The sequence below is a fragment of the Nicotiana tabacum genome, chromosome 3, assembly GCF_000715075.1.
Source record: "Nicotiana tabacum cultivar K326 chromosome 3, ASM71507v2, whole genome shotgun sequence".
In the NCBI taxonomy this organism is placed as follows: Eukaryota; Viridiplantae; Streptophyta; class Magnoliopsida; order Solanales; family Solanaceae; genus Nicotiana; species Nicotiana tabacum.
Window position 1 is genome coordinate 82,101,371 of NC_134082.1, and position 21,839 is coordinate 82,123,209.

The 21,839-nt window shown below is 37.4% G+C and overlaps 2 non-coding genes across 2 annotated transcripts; both read left to right on the forward strand.

The window, feature by feature from the left end:
- Positions 1-20,019: 20,019 nt before the first annotated feature.
- On the forward strand, positions 20,020-20,109 carry LOC142179714 (small nucleolar RNA SNOR75). Its single transcript, XR_012708257.1, has one exon. It is a non-coding gene; the product is annotated as a small nucleolar RNA SNOR75 (small nucleolar RNA).
- A 1,103-nt stretch (positions 20,110-21,212) lies between these two features.
- On the forward strand, positions 21,213-21,302 carry LOC142179712 (small nucleolar RNA SNOR75). The gene has a single exon (XR_012708255.1). It is a non-coding gene; the product is annotated as a small nucleolar RNA SNOR75 (small nucleolar RNA).
- The last annotated feature ends 537 nt before the right edge of the window (positions 21,303-21,839 follow it).

Sequence of the window (21,839 nt, forward strand, 5' to 3'; positions counted from 1 at the left end):
CTGAAGTTTGCTTCCGCGGACCGCATAAAATGGTAGTGCAGCTGCGGTGTCTTCAGTGCGAACCACACAATATGTACTGCGGCCACACTACTTTGATGCCTTCAAATCCAGCTCTCTGAATCTCCCTAGTGCAGTCGCACTAGGCCTGTTTGTCCTGAGTTGTCTTGTCTTTGGTACTTGTGCAGGTTTCACTCCTTTTGAGCCGATCTTTGACGTCTTGTCATTTTGTTGATCAAACCTGCAATCAAGTATAACTTATGAGCCTTTTAAGACTATTTTGCAAGAATTTATAATCAAAGCGTAAGCAAGAAGGAGCATCAAATACATCAAAATCCCTAGTTATCACCAGTCGAGTATTCATATGGCTCTTTATGAGGCTTGTATGGTAGGCGGTGTTGGTCTCCGGTTGGATGGTCTGAGCAGGGAGAGGCTCAGTTATTGGGTACGGATCTGGTTCAGGATGGCTTGGACAAGGTCAAGATCATTCAGGATACGCTTCGTACAGCTCAGTCGAGGCAAAAGAGTTATGTCGACCGCAAGGTTTGTGATTTGGCTTTCATGGTCGGTGAGCGGGTATTGTTTCTAGTGTCACCTATGAAGGGCGTGATGAGATTTGGGAAGAAGGGCAAGCTTATCCCTAGGTTCATTGGCCCGATTCAGATTCTTGATCGAGTAGGAGAGGTGGCTTATAGACTTGCATTGCCGCCGAGCTTATCAGTCGTTCATCCAGTGTTTCATGTGTCCATGCTTCGGAAGTATCACGCCGATCGATCCCATGTGTTAGATTTCAGCCCTGTCTAGTTGGACAAGGACTTGTCTTATGAGGGGGAGCCGGTAGCTATTCTAGACCGGCAGGTTCATCAGTTGAGATCAAAGAGTTTTTCTTCTGTTCGTGTTCAGTGGAGAGGTCAACCTGCTAAGGCATCGACCTGGGAGTCCGAGTCCGATATGCAGAGCCGTTATCCCCATCTTTTCTCTGACTCAGTTACATCCTTCTTCTATCCGTTCGAGGACAAACAGTTGTTTTAGAGTTGGAGTGCAATTCTACATTTAGAGGCCTTAAAAACCTCTTTTAGCATCACCTCGATTTGTGTGCACAATCCTGGCGCATAGCCGGAAAGCCTATATGTGAAAATCTGTGAAAAATAATAAATTTTGACTATAAAATGAGTTAATTTGACTTCGGTCAACATTTTGGGTAAACGGACCCAGACCCATGATTTGACGGTCCCAAAGGATCCATAGGAAAATATAGAACTTGGGCGCATGCCCGGAATCGAATTCCGAGGTCCCAAGCCCGAGAAATGAATTTTTGAAGAAAATTATTTTCTAAAATTGTTTATAAGGTCTCGAAATGAGTTTTGATTAAAATTCGATGGTATCGGGCCCGTATTTTGGTTCCGGCACTCGATACAGGTCTTATATATGATTTAAGATAATTCTGTGAAGTTTGGTAAGAAACAGAATCCATTTGACGTCATTCGGACCTTAAATGAAAATCTTGATGTTTAAAGAAGTTTTGGGAAAATTTCATTGATTTTGAGGTTTAATTCATAGTTGTTGATATTATTTTAGTGATTTGAATGCATGAGCAAGTCCATATGATATTTTTGGGATGGTGTGCATGTTTGGTTTGGAGCCCCGAGGGCTCGGGTGAGTTTTGGATAGGCCACGGGGTGAAATTTTGAACTTATGGAATTGCAGGCCTGCAGGCTTCGCATTTCCCGACCTCCCTTCGCAATTCCCAGTTCGCATTTCACAACCTCCCTTCGCAATTCCCAGTTTGCATTTCCCAACCTCCCTTCGCAATTCCCAGTTCGCATTTCCCATCGCAATTCCCAAGCCAACAGAGTTGCGAATCCCTGTTCGCAATTCCCACATCTCAGACCTGCAACTTTTATAATTAGACGAATTTTAACCCATTTTTCATATCCTCTCAAAACATAAACACACTAGGGCGATTTTTCAAAGGCTTCTTTTTCTCCAAATCAATTGTAAGTCGTTTTAACTAGTTTTCTTCAATCATTAACTTCTTTTAATATGATTCAACTTAAAATATATAATTTTCAATGGGGGAAATTGGGTGTTTTGGGTAGAACCTAGGTTTTTCAAAAATTGGGGATTTGGACTTCGATTTGAGGTCCGATTTCAAAATAAATCATATATTTGGGTTCGTAGGCGAATGGGTAATCGGGTTTTGATTCGAACCTCGGATTTTGACCATGTGGGCCCGGGGGAAATTTTTGACTTTTTGGATAAAACTTTAGAAAACTCATTTTCATGCATTGGGGTTGATTCATTTAGCGTTTATTGATGTAATTAAGTAACTTGTGACTAGATACTAGCGAATTGGTGGTTGAATCAAGGGGTAAAGCTATAGTTGAATCGTAAATTGTGTTCATGGCATTGAGGTAAGTGTTTGGTCTAACCTTAGATTGAGGGATTAGGAGTTATGTCTTATTTGCTACATATTAATTGTGGAGTACGACGTATAGGCATGGTGACGAGTATCTATACGTTGGTGTCAAGCATGCCCGTAAGTCTTGTATTATAATTGTTATGACTCATTTGTGGTTTATTGCGCTTCATATGTTATTATCACCATTGTTCCCTTGCCGGGATGTTTGTTTGATATTATTGTTACCTTGCCGGGATGCTTGTTTTGATAGTATTGTTCCCTTGCCGGGATGTTGTTGAAATATCATTGTTCCCTTGCCTGAAAGCTATTATATTGCTCTTGTTCCCTTGCCGGAATTCCTTGTAATTATTATTGGCTTATAACTGGGAGCGGGTGGTACGCCTACCACAAGATATAATGAAATGGGAGCGGGTGGTACGCCTACCACAAGATATAATGAAATGGGAGCGGGTGGTACGCCTATCACGAGATAAATAAAATAGGAGTGGGTGGCATGCCTGCCACGAGATACATGAAATGGGAGCGGGTGGCACGCCTACCACGAGATACAGGAAATGAGATCGGGTTGCACGCCTGCAACAAGATGTGAAAAGAAAGTGAAATCTGCCTTTGTTTTCCTTATTCTTGTTAGTGGTTGGATTTTTATTCCTTTATGGTTCTTTTGATATTTTGTTTTACCTATTATTTCCCAAAGCATGTTTTCCCCTCCCATTTTTACTTGTTTATTCTTGCTTTACTTTTCGCTGTATATTATATAACTGCACAAGTTTATTTAGTGGTCTGGTCCTAGCCTCATCACTACTTCGCCGAGGTTAGGCTAGACACTTAGCAGCACATGGGGTCGGCTATGCTGATACTACACTCTGCACTATGTGCAGATCCCGGAGCAGCTCTTGGACCGTAGTTGGAGGCTACCTTCAGTCCACACGGAGATCCAAGGTAGACCTGGAGGCGTCCGCAGGCCCTGACTCCTCTATCTTTTATTTCCTATTTCATCTTTTTACTTCAGAAACAGTGTGTCTTTTATTCTCAGACCTTGTATTTAGCAGTCTTAGACCGTTTGTGACACTGTGACACCAGGTTTTGAGTGATTAAGGCTTAAGTAGTTGTAATAGCTACAGAATCAGATATTTTATTGTTTTTCTTCCGCTTAATTAAATATTCCGTTGTTTATACGTTATCATTTTATATCTATTAAAAAGAATTAATTAGATAATGGAGTAATTAGTTTAAATGATTTCTTGCCTAGCTCACATTAGTAGGGGCCATCACGACTTCCGAGGGTGGAAAATCCGGATCGTGACACTTTCCCATACCTGTGCGTTCATAGTTTCCGCTAAATGCACCGACTTTTCCTCTCCCATCTCTCATGTTAGCTCTCTTTCTTCTCCTTTCACGAACTACCAACTTTTCCTCTCCCATCTCTCATGTTAGCTCTCTTTCTTCTCCTTTCACGAACTACCAAGGCTGATTGATTTTCAAGTACCCAAATGGTTTAAGAATCTAAAATTAATTTTTTTTTGGCTTTTGATTACCCTAATTCGATATTCATGGAAGAATATGGTTTTGCTTAAAAAAACATTTATAAATTACTTTTAGGAAATTTAGTTGGATTTTCCCATTTTGAGTTTCTGGGTTACTTTGCTTTCAATGAATATTAAATATTTTATGTACGAATTTGTATTACTTTTTGGGAAATGGTCGATGAACATTTTATCATGGTTGCTAGCAGCAAGTTCCTTGATTATAAAATAGAAGTGGCATATATTTATGTTAAGGAGATGCTAGGATTTTGAATGGAATTGACCAAGATTCAATGAGTTTCATAATAAAGGTTTATCAATATTTGGGTAGGGACGAGGAAGAAGGGATGGAAGGAGTAGGGATGGAAGGAGATGTTGAAGATGATTATAACACTAATTTTTTTTTTGATGATACTAGAAAAGATGGTACATAGTTTGATTTATTTTGGAAGGAAAGATTTTAATTTTGGATATGGGTTAGCTATTTAATTGGGTTATCAACAGATTTTTGGCATGTGCCAATTTAGAATGGAGCCAAAGTTTTCCGTTAAAAGGAGGGGTAGAAATATTAAAAAAGATAACGGCAAAGTAAATACTTTCGAATAGTATAAAAGAGGATAAATATAATTAATATTTGATACAAGAGGGACATATATGACCATTTTTCGGTTCAATAATTGTGCATTTCTTGCGGGAATAAATGATGTGGCCATGTGCATTTCAATTCTGAACTCATGCGCAGCCTCTAGATCCCAAACTTCTCAAAAAGAGCCGATCTCTGAACGAGTGAGTGAATGATGTATGGTCATTTAATATAATTTGACCTCTCGTGTTGTTTGGAATTAAACGTAGATATCATAACAGTCCATGATTTTACTCAGGGACCTTTACACAAATATCTGGTTCAATTCACTATTTACTTTTACTACCAGTTTTAGTTTAAGTTATTGAATAAACAGCTAATTCTGTAATATTGAATAGGACTATTTAGTGGGGCGTTTGGACATAAGAATTGTAAAGTTCCAAAAAAAAAATCAAGTAAAGATGGTATTTGAAAATTAGAGTTGTGTTTGTACATGAATATAATTTTGGATTGTTTTTGAAGTTGAGTGAACTGAGTGAAAAATTTTGAAAAACAACTTTTTGGAGTTTTCCAAATTTTCGAAAAATTCCAAAATTCATCTTCAAGTGAAAATTAGAAATTTTATGGCCAAACACTAATTCAAAAAAAAAGTGAAAAGTTTTCGAAAAAAATAAAACAAATCTTATGTCCAAACGGGCACATAGACTTTAGACTCACACACACACACACACACACATATATATATATATATATATACTATGTGCCAAAAATAAGATCGTTTATACTAATATACAATATATATATATATATATATATATATATATATATATATATATATATATATATATATATATATATATATATATATATATATATATATATATATATACACACACACACACACACACACACACACACACACACACACTTTCCTTTTAGGGTCTGTTTGTAAAGGCACTTAGTAATTGAAATTAGTGTAATTACTAGTGTAGTAATTACACAATATAGTAATTACAACGACATATTTGTTTGTCATGATATAATTATAATGTAATTACAAGCGTCGCATTGGGTTGCACAAGTATAATTACACATTTAGATTAAATTTAAAATGAAGTAATTATCAAAATTTAAAAGTTAATATAATAATATATGCCTATACATGATTTTAATTAAGTATAAATGATATTCGATTTGGTATTTAAGATGCATCTTTTTTCTTGAAAGTAATCATATGTTATAATTAATATTGTAAAAATAATTGATATATAGTTTCCAAATTAATAATATTTAGTCTAATTAATTATAAAAATTAACAATATACGTTTTGTAAAAACATCATGGAATGCATGTGTAGACAATAAATTTGCGTCGAGAAAATAAAATCAAGACCAAAATATTGCAACAATCGTTGTATTTTATTTCGAATATTTGAGTGTTACAATCTCTATGAATCCTCTGATTCTTCCTTCCAATAGTAAATAAATTCAAGGGCCTTTGAGCTTGATCTTGAATATGTATTTGTTGCCTCGAACGATGATCTTGTTCTTGAGCTTGAGCTTGATTGCTTGAACTTGACCTTGATTTGTTCTTCGTTCTTGAACTTGAAGCTTGAAACTTGTGGAGGAATTTGCAGCGTTTGATCCACGAGCTCTTTCTTGCTTCTTGTTATAACTTCTGGTATCTTTTTTGAGTTATGAAGACTTCTATTTATAGTTGTGGAAGGGAAGAGTTATGATAAGAACAAACTCTTTCCGACCAATCAAATTAAAGTGTGACATGGCCGCATTTGATTGGCCATAACATGTCACTTGCACACGTGGCGTGATTTCATTGGCCTTTTAGTATGACTTGGCATGCCTTGTCATTTTGACACGTGGCATGATCCTATTGGCTCTTTCGTTTGACTTGGCGCGCCACATCATTTGACACGTGGCACCAAACTGGGCCTCTAAGAAGATGTCATCTTGGGCTTAATGAAGTGGGCTCATCACTTTAGCCCAATTAAATAGGCTAGCTCAATAGATTAAGACTCATTTATTTAATTTACATATATTGGACTAATATAATTATTCAATTATATTAGCCCATATATATATTTGGACTATATATTTAAAATGGTCCAAATAATTTCATTGAATTTATATCCAATAAAATTTGCATGCCTACAAATGCCCCCTACTTGAAGGCTCGACTGGTTTAGACGTATCCAACTTCAAAAGGCGAGGCTTGAAGTATTAACATAGTATTTATTTTGTTATGAATATTCCTAAAACTTATTAAAGTGATATATTTGCATTTCACAATATCTATGAAATGACAAATATGAGCATGTAGGTCAGCATCTTTTACATTATTTGAAATTTTACTTAACATTAGCACCATATATTAAACATCCTAATTCTTGTTCACAAATTTCCATGAAAATTCACGTAGGAGACATCATCATACCACATATTCCCATATGACTAGGAGACCGTGAACACTATAACTTGAATCTTGTGAAATTTATGATTCCTATACGAAACCAAACGAACAGCTGAACAATTTGTGTCGACAATAAATTTGTCTCATACTTGAACTTGAATTTGCATCGACAAGTTCAATTCCTACTTGAACTTGAAGAAGAGCCAAGTAATATTAAAATTGGAGTTAACCAAGTAGATCCCGTACACTTGTACTGCCGCCTTAGCAATCCCAATTCTTTTCAATAACTGATTTCAGCTATTCCCACATCGAAATCTCGCTTCCCAATCAGCTTCATTGAATATCTATATAAACCCCATGCCCATGTGTTTATTAAGCATCGAATTGTAGCATCTACAAGCTGCCTTGGCTACGTGTTTTCACTAGTAGGAGGCAATCCAAAGGTAATTTTTCTTCTGTGTATTTTCCATCATCTTTTTTTTTGTAGGTCAAGCGATAAAGATATGTTCTTGTTCAACAAGATGATCTACATATGAAGAAGGCGTTCTTAGGGTGTGAGTGGATGGATACTCATCCCTGCCCAAATATCGGAGAGATTACTCTCAAAACGGCCCAACTATCAGAGAGATTACTCTCAACGTGGCCTGACTATAGGAGAGATTACTCTCAATGTGGCTCTATTATCGGCGAGGCCAACTTAAGGCGCAAAGGGACTCATATGTCCACCTTAAGATTGGAAGACTTAGATTACTCTCAATGTGGCCTGACTATCAGAGTGATTACTCTAAAAATGACCCGACTTTCGGCAAGGCCAACTTAAGATGCAAAGGGACTTATATGTCCACCTTAAGATTGGAAAGTTATAGTTCCTTTTAAGGACAAACCCGCGAAGAGGCCAACTTAAGGTGCAAAGAGACTTATATGTCCACCTTAAGATTGGAAGACTTGTATGTCCACAGAATGTGGCTTGACTATCGGAGAGAATACTCTCAAAACGGCCCGACTATCGGAGAGATTACTCTCAATGTGGCTTGATTATCGGAGAGATTACTCTCAAAACGGCCAGACTATTGGAGAGATTACTCTCAATGTGGCCTGACTATCGGAGAGATTACTCTCAAAACGGCCCGACTATCGGAGAGATTACTCTCAATGTGGCCTGACTATCGGAGAGATTACTCTCAAAACGGCCCGACTATCGGAGAGATTACTCTCAATGTGGCCTGACTATCTGAGAGATTACTCTCAAAACGACCCGACTTTCGGCAAGGCCAACTTAAGGTACAAAGGGACTCATATGTCCACCTTAAGATTGGAAAGTTATAAAGCTTCAACTCGAAGACGACCTCAACTTGAACACTTGGAAAACTTTGAAGATTTGACGGACTTTGCAGACTTCAACTCGAAGATTCGGATGGCTTAAACAATTCAACTTTAAGACCGGCGAATTTGAAGACTTCAACTTGAAGACCGACGGACTTGACGGTTTCAACTTTAAGACTTGGAGGGCCTAAATATTTTAACTTAAAGATAGGCGAATTTGAAGACTTCAACTTGAAGACCGACGGACTTGAAGACTTCAACTTTGAGACTTGGAGGGCCTAAATATTTCAACCTCTTTTGCTTTACATTGTTCGACTTTTATTTTAGTCGCATAATTTTCAGCTTTACGTGCTTGTAACAAATGATTCATATCTTGTCGTGGGAGAGTCCAGATAATGAACTATTTGTTGACTTCAATATCTAAAATATATCCAATACTCAGAATCAAAAACCTTCAGAATCGCGCCGGATAATATTTTGAAACCAACTTTCAATTTCACCATGTTGAAAATTTCAGATTTGCGCAGTCTCACCAAAAAATTCATATCTCGGTGTAGAAATATCGAAATTGTAAACCGTTTGATTTCAAGAAAACTAGACTTCAAGATATAGAACATATCCAAAATTCTCAATAAAAAAACTTTAGAATCGTCCCAGATAATATTTTGAAATTAACTTTATATTGCACCATGCTATCAATTCCAGATTTGCGCAGTCTCACAAAAATTCATATCTTGGTATGGAAGCCTCGAGATTGGAAGATGTCTTACTTGCCATCAATATAAATTTAAGAGCCATATTCTCACAAATATCTTGAGTTCAAGTCTCATTGAATTTGAAACGTCGTGCCAAGCAATCTTTTCCCTATACTTGTGTTTTCTTTTGATGTCTCTCTTCTCTTCCCCTTTTTTTTTAAGGCAGAGAGCGGACTTGGAGACCAACAAACTTGAAGGTTTGGCGATCCTTAAGACATAGAGAATCCCTAGACTTCAATGCAAATACTTGACATCCTCCTAAAATCGGCTCATTGAAGATATCAATTTACCATGTAGGGTTGCCCCCTTTAAATCAAATGAGATCAAAGTTCAACAGGAGGATGGCATTTCAGTTTGATCTTACATTCCTTCATACTTCATTCGAACAACAATTGGGGCAATATGTATCTTTGAACTTATGCGACTGAACTTAGAATGAAACTCTAAGCTGCCTATGTACCTCGGCGAAGAGGATCAAGTCATACCATAGTTCAGACGGGGTGATTTTTTTTTTATGTCCTAACTTTTTCCTAGGTCGCCTCTTTCGAAGTTTTCAACCTAGCGGACTCCCTTTTTTTTTACGTCCTAACTTTTGCCCAGGCCGCCTCTTTCGAGATTTTCAACCTAGCGGACTTTTTTTTGGGCCGTACACAGTTTATACACTTGCGGGCTAGGAGTGTAGCAACATGCAGTTTAGGCTCGTGTGTTAAAGAGCGTTGCAACTTCAAGGATAATACTTCTTCAAAAACTTGTCATTGATAGGGCCGATCCTCATACCATCTGTATCAACTAGCTTGTAAGCCCCACTTGAGTAAGCTTCTTGTACGACATATAGCCCATCCCATTTTCAAGTGAACTTCCCTATAGGTTTATGGGAAGTAATTATGGGTCTTCGTACGGCAAGGACTTGATCTCCTACTTGAAAGGATCTCGGGCGAACTCTTTTATTGAAGGCGCGAGATAATCGAGCTTGATAACATTCAAGACTCTGTTGAGCTTCCAATATATTTTCATCAAGAGCTTCCAACTCTGCTAACCGAAGTCGAGCATTTTCTTCATCAGTGACCCCTTCTTGAATAGCCAGTCATAACGAAGGTATTTGACGCTCAAGTGGCAAGACAGCTTCGACTCCATAAACGAGTGAATAAGGAGTCGCCTGTGTTGGCATGCGGTGAGTCGTACTATATACCCATAGAGCTTCTTCCATACGGTCATTCCAATCTCGTTTGGATTTGGAGACGACTTTCTTTAACAAGTTGCATAGAGTCTTGTTGAATGCCTCAGCTAGACCATTGGCGACAACATTGTACATAAAAGAGTTACGTTGCTTGAAGCCAAAGAGATCACAAATCTTGTTCATCAACCTATTATCGAATGGCTTTCCATTATCCGTTATTATGTAACGAGGAATGTCAAAGCGATAAATAATGTTTACTCGGATGAAACTTGCAACATTTTCCTTCTTTACTTCCTTAAGAGCAACAACTTCAGCCCATTTTGAGAAGTAGTCAGTTGCAACCAAGATGTATAGGTGCCTACCAGAGGACTTTGGCAGTGGTCCAACAACATCCAATCCCCAAGCGTCAAATGACCAGGATGCAACAGTCGGGTGCAACACTTCCGGAGGTTGATGAATAAAATTCGCATGGAATTGACAAGCCTTGCATCTTCGAGCGTAGTCCACACAATCTTTTACCATTGTTGGCCAATAATATCCCATCCTTTTTATATGGAAGTGGAGCTTTGGTCCAACCTGGTGTGACCCACATACCCCAGAATGTGCCTCTTGCAAAGCTTGGAGAGCTTCTTCTTCTCCTAGGCATCGCAAGAGTACTCCCTCGAACGACCTTCTATATAGAGTATCCTTGTAGTAAAGGAAGCGAGGTGCACGACGACGGATTTCAGTCCTTCTCCTCGGATTTTCTGGAAGTTTCCCATAGCATAAGTAGTAGATAATGGGTTGTCGCCATTCTTCTTTCTCAACTACAGAAATAGCAACAAAATGCTTGAGTTCGTTTTCTTCACCTTCAACCTCATTTGGCGGTGGTACTACCCATTTTTGGCAGATGGCAACTTGCGCTTGGTCAGGCAGGGCTAATGATGAAGCTAGAGTAGCTAAAGCATAAGCCTTCTTATTTTCTTTCCTTGGCACATGCTGAATAGTCACATCACCAGCCACCCCATAAACTTTTTAGCGTAATCATGATATGGGCATAGTTCAGGCTTCTTGACCTCGTAACTACCCAAAAGCTGATTGGCCACTAATTGGAAGTCACCAAAGACTTGCAATTGCAATTGCTTTATATCAACGACCATTTCAAGCCCAAGTATTAATGCTTGATATTCAACAACATTGTTGGAATAGAGTTGTGTCAAGGTGAAGGAGTAGGGCAAGACTTCACCTTAGGGAGTGACAAATACTACGCCAGCCCCGGCTCCCCCACGATGCGCAGCACCATCAAAGTACATCTTCCATGGGGGTTGAACTTCAACGACCATTGCATCCTCATCAGGTAGTTCATCAGTTAGCTCACAGTCATCAGGTATCGTATGATCTGCCAAGAAGTCTGCCAATGCTTGTCCTTTTACACCCTTTTGAGGGATGTACAAAATCTCGAATTGTTGAAATTGGAGGTACCATCTCGCTAGTCTATCACTAAGAACAGGTTTTGACATCACGAACTTGATGGGATTTGCTTTAGAGACAAGACAGACAACATGATCTTAAAAGTAGTGCTTCAACTTTTGAATTGAGAAGACTAGCGCCAAACACAACTTTTCAATTGGCGAATAATTCAACTCGTTAGGTGTCATCATCCTGCTCAAGTAGTAAAGAGAGTTTTCTTTCCCCTTACTATCTTGGGCCAATAGTGCTCTAACAGACCTTTCTTGCACCACAATGTATAGTATCAATAGCTTTCCAGGTATAGGAGCTGCTAAAAATGGAGGCTTCATCAAGCAGGTTTTGATACTTTCGAAGGCATTGCTACAAGCCTGGTCCCACTTGAAAGGAACGCCTTTCTTCATGAGGCGACTAAATGGTTGGCACCTCCCAGCCAGGTTTGATATGAATCTTCTAAGGTATGCTAGCTTTCCTTGCAGACTTTTCAATTCATGGATATCTCGAGGCTCAGGCATTTTCAAAATGGCATCCATTTTGGCTTGATCAATTTTGATCCCTCGATGTTGGACAATGAAACCAAGGAACTTTCCAGAAGTAACTCCAAAGGCACATTTCAATGGGTTCATCCTAAGTTGGTATCTTCGGAGCAATTCAAATACCATCCTCAAGTCTTTCATGTGGTCGCCCTTCTCTCTTGATTTCACCACCAAGTCGTCAACATAGCATTCAACATTCTTGTGGAGAAGATCGTCGAAAATATTTTGCATAGCCTTTTGGTAAGTAGCACCAGCGTTCTTCAAGCCAAAAGGCATTATCTTGTAGCAATAAATACCCTTTGGGGTACAAAATGCAGTAAGTTCTTCATCTTTTGATGCCATGCGTATTTAGTTATAGCCCGATGAACCATACATGAAAGACATTGCCTCGTAACCAATAGTAGCATCGATCATCAGCTCTGGAATAGGAAGCGGAAATTCATCTTTCGGACATGCATTGTTGAGATCTCTAGAGTCAATGAACACTCAAATCTGGCCATTCTTCTTCCTTACATGGACTATACTTGAAACCCATGTTGGGTATTTAACTTCGCGAATAAAGCCAACTTCGATGAGTTTGTTAACTTAGGTTTCGATCAAGGGAACCAAGTCTAGCCTAAAACGCCTTTGAGCTTGTTTAATAGGACGAGCACCATTTTTGACTGCAAGGTGATGGATTGCTACTTTCGGATCCAAGCCAGGCATCTCTTTGTAACTCCAAGCAAAGACATCCCTGAACTCTTTGAGTAACTCAATATAAGTGCTCTCTTCATCAGCTTCTAGTAAAGCACTTAAGTAGGTGGGTCTTGGCTCTTCATCGGTGCCAAGGTTAACTTCTTTTAAGGCATCAACTGTTGTCTTCACTCCTTCTTCAAGTTCAGGTGGAGCATCTTTCACATCTTCATCTTCTTAAAGGTCCCCATCATTGAAGGATATGTGATAACACGACGAAACATCCACCAATTTCGCATTATCTTCCATTGAAGATGGAATGCCATTCTCGACTTGTACAGTAACATGATACGAAGAACCCACACTTTCTTCATCTTCATCGTGTTCCTTAGTATAGACCACAGTAAATGGCTTTACCTTCAGTACTTCTTTACATGAAACCACAAGTTTTGTATGTCGCCTCATTCTAGAAGGAACCAAACTTTGGAAATCCTTAGAGATCTCATGGATTTTGGGTGAAGCGGGTGTCCATATATTTTTGAGAATTTCTCCGGAACTTGTTCCCCTTCTTTAGTGGACCGAATCTTTCAAACACGAAGTTCCTCACATGTGATCTTCCAAGTCTATCAAAGACAGAAGGTTTGTTAGAAGTGGTTGATTCATCTTACATGGTGATATAGTTGTTGCTCGCCCTTCTTATTGAGATGCGCACTGGTGATGGTTGCTTGTATCCCATACCTTCATGTGGTTGCCTCGTTGCAGCTTTCGATAGGAGCTTCCCTAACTTTGATGGCTCATTGGGATTGAATCCAGCTTTTGCAAATAGCTTCTAAGCGTTAGGGTCAAAACCTTCATTTGTTCGTTTTGTAGGGAGTGCCACATTCTGCAAACGATTTTGGGCTGCAAACCCTGCAAGTGGCATTGAGGACGACTTTACTGCCTCAATTCGTTTGACCGAAAGCGTTAACTCCTTTAGCATGTTGGCTTGGCAATTAGATGATTCACTTTCATCTTTCTTCCTTTTAGGGATATATTGGAGTGCCAGACTTACTTTCTTGCCATAAGACATAACATTCCCTCTAAAAGACTTATTCGCATTGGGTTGTACCTCCTTACTAGAAGCTTTGGCTTCACCAGTAGTCACCTCTTCTATTTTAGTTGAGGGCTCTTTATTCTTGCTTTTCATACCATCATCAGCTTTCAGCTCCTTCATAATACGGTTCTTCAAGTAGAACTTTCCATCGGCGAAGTGTGACTCAACCTTGGTGAATGGCTCATCATCAGCAACTACCGTCTTCTCGACTTTACCCTCGCAGTATTTTAAACATTGATGGTAGGTAGATGGAACTACTTTATTCTCATGTATCCAAGGCCTCCCATGCAAAACATTGTATGAAGTCTTCACGTCGATCACATGCAAGCCATGCATTTGATTGCATATCTTCAATAGTGATTCCCAGCCTGATCGCGCCTATGGCTCTTTGCCCCCTTGGTTGAATCCTTGGATCATCACACGACTTTCTGAGAGTTCATTCATGGGAATACCAAGTTCTTTCACAGTGTGGATTGACAAAATGTTCACTGAGGATCCTCCATCAACCAAAATCCGATTTACCCTTTCATCGCGCATATAGCCAACCAGTTACAATGGGAAGTTATGAGGAGTGTCACCTAACAAGAGGCATCAATGCCCTCATGGGAAATCTTCGTGCGGAACCAACTTGGTAAAAACTCCTCCAAGGTCACTGGATTTTGTGGCTTTTGAGAATGGTGCATCTCCACTTTTGCTTTCTTCAAATGCCTAACTGGATTTTTTTTGTTGGTCTTTTTACCATCATCTTCCTTGTTGGTTGTTCTATTGATTCTTTTCGCGGGCTCCTTTTGTGGTGCCTACGACTAGTCACCAATGTCCAACCTTCATCATCGGGTTGATTGACTTCAGCTTTGTCGCTCTCCAGTAATTCTTCATCTTTACTTTCTTTAAAACCACATAAGTCATCCGGACTGAATGAGCCAAAGGTGATAGAGACTTGATTTGCGCTTGCTTTCTCATCTTCAAGCACGATCTTCTTTTCGCGAGCCAAATCCATGACTTTATCCTTGAAGACAAAGCACTTCTCCAGAGGGTGGCTTACAAGTCGGTGATATTTGTAGCAGTTTGGGTCATTTGTTTTCCCAGCTTCATTTGGTCGCTTCATCTCCGGAAGCTCAATGAGATTTAACTCAAGGAGTTCTTCGAAAATGGCTGGCACATCAGAATCCAGGAATGGGTCCTCTTTTTCCTGCATTTCTTTTAGAGTCAACTTTCTACTTGGCTTGTCTTGAAAAGAAGTGGATTTCATACTCTGCTTCTTGCTCACCTTCGTCATGAACTTCATAGGTGACGTATTGGCATTCATAGCTTCTTTGCTTTCAGACTTGGGTACAAACTTGCCCCACTTCCTGACTTATTGCTTGTCATTCACTTTGCGAGGTTCATAGATGGGTAGCCTTTCATTTCCAGTGGAGGCCATGCTCAATTCCATGTCATGGGCACGAGTTGCATGTTCTTCAAATGTGCTAGGCTTGATACCTTGCAAGATGTAGCGCGATCCCCAATGCATACCTTGGATGCACATCTCTATGCCTGAAGCTTCACTAAACCTATCTTTGCAGTTGAGGCTTGCATTCCTCCAACGATTGATAAAGTTGATAACGGGTTCCCCTTTTCGTTGATGAGTATTTGTAAGCTCTATCATACTCATCGTGCGTCTTGTGCTATAAAAACGATTGAGGAATTCTTGCTCTAGTTGATCCCAGCTGTCGATAGATCCAACCTCGAGGTCCGTGTACCAGTCAAAAGTATTTCCTTTTAGCGAGCGGACAAACTGCTTGATGAGGTAATCTCCATAAGTCCCATCATTGTTGCACGTCTTCACAAAGTGCGCAATATGTTGCTTTGGGTTACCTTTACCATCAAACTGTTGAAACTTCGAAGGTTGATAGCCAGCAGGCATCTTCAACATATTAACCTTGCAGTGTACGGCTTTGCGTATGTAAGGGAGGATTTAGCAGCAACTTCGTATTTGTTCTTAATGGTTCCTTCGATGAACTCCTTCAGTTGATCGATTAGAATCATCCCTTCAGATGAAACAGGGATAGCCTTAGTGGATGCTACTTGTCTTGGGGGAGATTCACTCTCTAGAACTTCTAGGAGCTTGCCAGGTGCATGGATAGATTCTTCTTCCATCAAGATTCCCACCCTGTCTGTTAGTTTGTCAATTCTAGCCTCTTGATTTTGCATGCATTTGGTCAAGCCAGCGATTGCTTCCATCAAGTTTGCCAACTGCTCCTCTATAGATGAAGTGTTTGTCACCATGGCTTGCATGATTGTCGTGGATGACGGAAAGTAGCATGGATTTTCACACAGATTGATCCTTGATTGGCTCGCGCTATGTGGTGTAAGTGGGGAGGATCCATCGCTTGAAGCATCATCATCTTCCTTCACAGCAGAGTGCTTGGAGTCGGAAAGGTCAAGTAGAGTAAGAGTTTTCTTGATCTTTTCAGCAACATCGCTTCCTCATTCAGATGCGTTTGTGGAAGATCTTGCTCCTTTTGTGGATGAAGATCCGAAAACAGGGGTTGATGCGGATGGCACTTGGGGTGCTTGTTGTCCTAAAGAGCTTGCTTTTCTCCTCGTAACTGGTCTGAAGCTTCCAAAGGTGACATCGAGGATGCTTTCCACATCAGCATAGAACCTGGAGTTAGCAGCCTTGGTGAATATTGATCTGGAGTTGATTTTCTTTGAAGCCATTTCAATGTTCTTGAACTTTGGTGATTGAAAAGTTGAGATGAGAGGTAGAGATTGTCCCACTGGGCGTGCCAGAATTTGTAGACAACAAATTTGCGTCGAGAAAATAAAATCAAGACCAAAAATATCACAACAATCGTAGTATTTTATTTCGAATATTTGAATGTTACAATCTCTATGAATCTTATGATTCTTCCTTGCAATAGTAAATAAATTCAAGGGCCTTTGAATTTGATCTTGAATATGTATTTGTTGCCTTGAACGATGATCTTGTTCTTGAGCTTGAGCTTGATTGCTTGAACTTGACCTTGATTTGTTCTTCGTTCTTGAACTTGCACTTGATTTCTTGAACTTGAACTTGAAGCTTGAAACTTGTGGAGGAATTTGCAGCGTTTGATCCACGAGCTCTTTCTTGCTTCTTGTTATAACTTCTGGTGTCTTTTCTGAGTTATGAAAACCCCTATTTATAGTTGTGGAAGGGAAGAGTTATGATAAGAACAAACTCTTTCCGACCAATCAAATTAAAGTGTGACATGGCTGCATTTGATTGGCCAGAACATGTCACTTGCACACGTGGCGTGATTTCATTAGCCTTTTAGTGTGACTTGGCATGCCTTGTCATTTTGACACGTGGCATAATCCTATTGGCTCTTTCGTTTGACTTGACGCGCCACGTCATTTGACACGTGGCACCAAACTGGGCCTCTAGGAAGATGTCATCTTGGGCTTAATGAAGTGGGCTCATCACTTTAGCCCAACTAAATGGGCTAGCCCAATAGATTAAGACTCATTTATTTAATCTATATATATTGGACTAATATAATTAATTCAATTGTATTAGCCCATATATATATTTGGACTATATATTTAAAATGGTCCAAATAATTTCATTGAATTTATATTCAATAAAATTTGCATGCCTACAACATGTTTGATAAAATAAATTAATATTTATAAATATAATATCATAACATTATTCAAATATTTGACAAAACTAATTTATCAATTCTAACTAGAAATGAACAATATGCAATGTGAAATAACAAGCCAATAGTACTAAAATAAGTAAATTGGAACCATAAATATAATACAATTTAAAAATAAAAAAAAGTCTAATATATGTCAAATTCCAACATAATAAAAATAAGTTCCAATACAACTTAAGATTAGAAAATATAATAAGTTTAAAGTTTCATTCAACAACGAAATTCTACTTTAATGACATCACTCATTATATGTCAAGTCTGTAAATACTCATTATTTATAACATTAGGAGGTGTAGTTTCGAAAACCAGAATAATAACGCAGTTAAGCTAAATGAAGAAAATAAAATAAATAAGAAATAAAATATACAAGCAACTACATGAATTCACAAGAAGCAAAAGGAGAGAAATAAAAGATAAATAATGTACAAAGGAAAATATATTTTAAATTTATAAAGAAATTAAAATAAAAGATAAATAATGTACAAATATAAAAATAAGATTAAAAAATTAAAAATAAAAGAATTATAATAGTGGAAATAAAAAGTTATAAAGAAAATAAATTAAAATAAAAAACAAAAAGGAAAGAAATTTAAAAGTACTCCCTCTCTTCCAGTTTATGTGATCCTATTTCCTTTTTGGTTCATTCCAAAAAGAATGACCTCTTTCTAAATTTGGAAATAATTTAGCTTAAACTTACAATTCTACCCTTAATGAGAAACTTTTATAACCACATAAATACTCTGGGTTCCTTTTTGACTTGTTAGGACCACAAGTTCTAAATGTCTTTATTTTTTTCTCAAATTCCGTACCTAATCAAACAAGTTCACATAAATTGGAACGAAGGTAGTAATAACCTTGTAATTATACAATGTAATTACCACCAATTCTGACATCCCCTTGAGAATTGGAGAATGTAATTACACCTTTTCAACTACACCAAACTCCATGCTGACCAAGTAATTACTTTGTCAGAAAAACATGCTAAATTGTATAATTATACCCAAATCTAATTCCCATGAGGCTTTTCATGTGGTATTTGCATCTATACCCGCTTTTTGGGTCACATTTAACTTGTGCCCGCTTTGCAAAAAAAATTGCAAGCGTACCTACTTTTTCGCGTAACTTCAGCATACGGGGCTTAAGTAGCAAAGGCAATCACGCAAAACTTCAGCATTCTAGTAGGCAGGCCTGAAGCAGCAAAAATTGCTGAACTAAGTGTACTGAAGTTTTTGTTTGTAATTGCTGAACTTAAGCATAGTAGCTGGAGTTTGGTTCTCTATTTGCTGAAGTTTTTTTGTCCTGGATTCATTAGTTTTCAAAAACTTCAGTAGAAGATGTTGAAGTTATTTAGTTTATTTATAAAATCTTCAGCACTAAATAAGCTGAAGTTTTTTTTGTCCTAGATTCACTAGTTTTCAAAAACTTCAGCAGAAGATGCTGAAATTATTTAGTTCATTTATAAAACTTCAGCACTAAATAAGCTGAAGTTTTTTTGTCCTGGATTCATTAGTTTTGTCATAAAGCTTTTTTAAAAAGTTCAGCAAAAGATGCTGAAGTTATTTAGTTCATTTGTAAAAATTTCAGCACTATATAAGCTGAAGTTTTTGAAAAAGCTTTCTAACATACTAAATAAGTAATCAGATTGCCAACAGTAACTAAATCATAAATTTTGGAAACAATAAACGTGAAAAGAACAAAATTATCATGAAAAGAATCACTAAGTGTGACCTTAAACTTTCCGTACATGAAAATATTCACAAATTATTGTCTACTAACTTACGTAATTATTTATAATTTATTTTTAAATAATCTGATAAACATACTTATGACAAACATCCCATGAACTGAAGTTTTATAGCAGCACCAACAACAACAGAAGAAAGAAGAAGAAGAAGAAGAAGAAAACGAAGGAGGAGAAATGGGGCTGGACTTGTTTAAAAAGTGGGTACAAATTAAAATTTTAAAAAAAAATGAACATATATTAAATGAGGTCGACCAAATAAGACGCCCCGTGCAATTTTTACGCTTTTCAAACAAGCTCTTAGAGACTATGCTTTGTGTCCATTTTCTAATGAATTGATGAGAAAAGCCCAGAAGCTGGGCGTTCAGCTTAGTCAATCCTGGCCCAGACGACTGTTGCCATTTTGGGCCAGCCCTACCAATATTAACAAAAACCGTAAACCCTAAAGTCGTTCACGCCTATAAGTACAAACTGGTTCGTAACCGATTGCTGCATCTCTCGTCTGCCCTACCTAAGGCGATCTACTATGTTTCACTATACTTTGTTTTAATGGCAATCTATGTTGCCTTGTAGCTTTAGTTTTTTTTTCTTTAATTACTTTGATTTCATGTGTTTCCCAAAGTTATGGTAGTTTTTGATCTCCTCAGTGATGAGCAAAACAGATGACGAGTCTGATTGAAATCCATTCAACTTAAATCGTGAGGACAATACGAGGCATTTGTCTGAGAGGAACTCCCTACTACATTTCACCCCTCTTCTTCTTTGCTCTGCTAAATTTTTTTTCCATTCATTAACTTTTAAGTTTTTCCTTCAAATTTTAGATAATTCTGGTGACTATTGCTAAATATTTATGTCTCTTTGAGGACAGCCGGTAAAATAAATCTGCAGATTACATATTAACTGCCGTCGTTGCCCAATTTCATTGCATCTTAACTTAGAAAACAAAATCTTTGCAACTCAGATTCAACATGATCTGCTCATTTGTTGAATAATGTGCGTAGCTAAAACTTATAGTCCGTTTGGCCAAGATGCAAAGATCAGTTTATTTTTTAAAGTGTTTTTTTCAAAAGTATTTTTGGTTAGAAATAGTTTGTGTTTGGTTAATTAGTTTGAAAAATAAGTCTGAGCAGAAATTAGTGTATGACTAAACTTTAAAAAACTGTTTCAAAGTGTATTTTTTTCAAAAATGCTTCTCAAAAGACGTAAGAGAACTATTTTCTTTTGTTTTTGCAAATTTGCTGAAAAATACGGTTTTTCTTCCAAAGCTTGGCCAAACATACAATTTTGGCCAAAAGTGCTTACGGTAAAAAAAAAAAAAGAAGCCAATTTTGACTAAAAAAAAGTTTGGCCAAACATGCTATTAGTACATTGGTTGGTTTATTTTTTCTTCCTAAAATAAAGAAAAACAAATGAAATTGTCATCATAATTTTGTTAACCTCTTTCTCCAATTTGGGAATATGATAATTTTCATATCTATTTTATAAATATTATTAAAACTCAACAGTTAAACCAAGCACACTAATACAAGTTGGCAACGTCATATAAAATTGAATTATTGGGGGTCATTTAGTTTTGAAGCAAGTTACGCAAAATTAATAATGCAAATTTTAATGCAAGATTAGTAATGTAAGAATTGTAATGTTATAAATAGAAATTTAAAGATCATTTAATGTTTTGATTTGTTATGCTCCTATCGATTTTAGTTTGCACTATTTTCATAATAGTTTATTTTAAAAAGAATGATATTTAATTGTTACTACATTTGCGTATCACAATTTCTGTAAGTTTTCCAATTTTTAAAATCATGTATCAAGTGATGCTGGTTTTGGAGTGCCTCAGTGATGAACAACAAAGATGACGAGTCTGATTGAAATCCATTCAATTTAAATCGTGAGGACAATACGAGGCATTTGTCTGAGAGGAACTCTTACTCCATTTAGCCTTATTCCTGTTTCTGCTTTTCTTCTCGACAATTTTCTTATATCTTCAAAAAATTTAGTTGAGGCATTTTTCTAACTTAAAAGTGCTGTGTTACAATGAGCAGTTAAAACTTGTGTCATTTTTGAGATGAAAGATAACAGACGTGTGATAGTTAACAGACGTGAGATCCAAATAATCTCTTCTTTTTTTTTTACTGCTTTTGGATTGTATGAATTAAAAGTTTTGAAAGCTTGTTGGATTTTTAAATGAATTATTCTAATTTGCATTAGCTAATTAAAATTAATTAACCATCAATAAAGAAAATAGTCAAACAAAGAACAATAAGCCAATTTTTGGAAGTTATTTTTCTAACAATTATAGCAATTGACATAGTAAAAACCATAAATAGAAATAGAATATAGTAACAAACAACGAAAGAAATAAAATTAACAGAATACAAGCAAGCAATCGTTTAATTACTACATTTTATAGAACAAGTGAAAGAAAGTGGAGATTATTATGATAAATATCACGTTATGG